Raw genomic sequence first — 1,923 nt, forward strand, 5'->3', positions numbered from 1 at the left:
CGACCAACTCTACTTTCAAGCACTCCTCATTATCCCTAGGTAATTTCATGGCATTGAAAACATTGAACATCACATCCTGATCCAGTACTCGCATAGTGAGCTCACCCTTCTGCACATCTATCAAAGTTCGGCCAGTAGCCAAGAATGGCCTTCCCAAGATTAGGGGAATCTTCTTATCCACCTCGAAATCAAGAATTACAAAATCAGCAGAAAAGATGAGTTTGTCCACCTTGACCAAGACATCCTCCACAATGCCTCGTGGACATGTGATAGAGCGATCATCCAACTGCAAGGTCATATAAGTAGGCTTTGGATCAGGTAAGTCCAACTTCTTGAAGATAGACAAAGGAATTAAATTGATGCTAGCCCCCAAGTCACATAAGCATTTGTCAAATGACACTTTTCCAATGGTACAAGGAATAGTGAAGCTTCCAGGATCTTTAGGTTTCGGAGGCGGCTTCTGTTGCAGCACATCACTATATTCCTCCGTGAGAGCAACGGTCTCTAAGTCATCAAGCTTCAATTTCTGGGAAAGAATAACTTTCATAAACTTCGCATAACTAGGAATCTTTTCAAGAGCTTCCGCGAAAGGTATGTTTATATGAAGTTTCTTGAAGACCTCCAAAAACTTCTCAAACTGCTTATCCAACTTTTTCTTCTACAGTCTCTTAGGAAAATGAGGTGGAGGATAGATCTGTTTCTCCCCTATATTACCCTCAGGAGGAGTGTGTTCCACATTAGTCTTCCTTTGTTCCACTTCTACTTCCTTCTACACTTCTTCCTCAGCCACAGCTTCATCTTCCGAAACTTGAGATTTTTCAGGATTTGCAACCTTCCCAGACCTCAATGTAATTGCCTTAACCTGCTCTTTTGTTTCCTTCTTTCCTGGAACTTCTGTGTCGCTAGATAGTGAACCAGGTTGACAATTCAGCAAGGCATTGATAATCTGCCCAATTTGATTCTCCAAGGTCTTAATAGAAACCGCTTGGCTCTTGCACATGAGCCTCAACTCCTCCAATTCAGATTTTTTATTAGATTGTTATAGCTGGGGTTGTTATCTTGGTGCATATTGCGGCTGCTGAAAACCAGGAGGGTTGTATTGCTTTGATACATACTGCTGATAAGGCTGATGTACCACATTCTGAGTGTTGCTCCAGCTGAAGTTAGGATGATTGTGGTTGCTGGGATGATAGGTGGCTGGAACCTGTTGCTACAACCTCTGAAAGTTGCTCACGAACTGAGCTGATTCACTATAATAGCACACTGCTCCATCTCATGGGTACCAGCACAAAACTCACAGACACTAGTAATCTGATTAACTCCATAATTAGCCAAAGAATCCACCTTCATCATCAAAGCCTTAAGCTGAGCAGCTATATCAGTAGCTGCGTCTACCTCCAGAATTCCTCCTACCTTATCCTGAGGTAGTCTCTGAGTTGGGTTCTGGTATTCATTAGCAGCCATCAGTTCAATCAACCCATAAGCTTTATCGTAGCTTTTAGCCGACAAGGCTCCACCTGATGTTGCGTCAAGCATGGGTCTAGAAGTTGCACCCAACCCATTGTAGAAACAGTTAATGATCATCCAGTCAGGCATCCCATGGTGAGGACACTTTCGAAGCATCTCCTTATATCGCTCACAAGCCTCACATAAAGACTCTCCAGACTGCTGCGCAAATTGAGTGAGAGCATTCCTGATTGCACTTGTCTTCGCCATAGGAAAGAACTTAGTAAGGAACTTTTGAGCAAGATCTTCCTATTTGGTGATAGAGCCTTGTGGTAGAGAATGCAACCAACACTGAGCTTTATCCCTCATAGAGAATGGGAAAAGCCTCAACTTAATAGCATCTTCAGACACATTGTTGTATTTGAACGTGTTACAGATCTCGATGAAATCCCTAATGTGCATTTTGGGATCTTTTGT

At 42.7% G+C, this 1,923-nt stretch overlaps 1 non-coding gene across 1 annotated transcript; it reads left to right on the top strand.

The window, feature by feature from the left end:
• The first annotated feature begins 1,594 nt into the window (after positions 1-1,594).
• Positions 1,595-1,701, top strand: LOC141687554 (small nucleolar RNA R71). Its single transcript, XR_012561049.1, has one exon. It is a non-coding gene; the product is annotated as a small nucleolar RNA R71 (small nucleolar RNA).
• The last annotated feature ends 222 nt before the right edge of the window (positions 1,702-1,923 follow it).

Source organism: Apium graveolens, chromosome 9 (genome assembly GCF_009905375.1).
Source record: "Apium graveolens cultivar Ventura chromosome 9, ASM990537v1, whole genome shotgun sequence".
Classification (NCBI taxonomy): Eukaryota; Viridiplantae; Streptophyta; class Magnoliopsida; order Apiales; family Apiaceae; genus Apium; species Apium graveolens.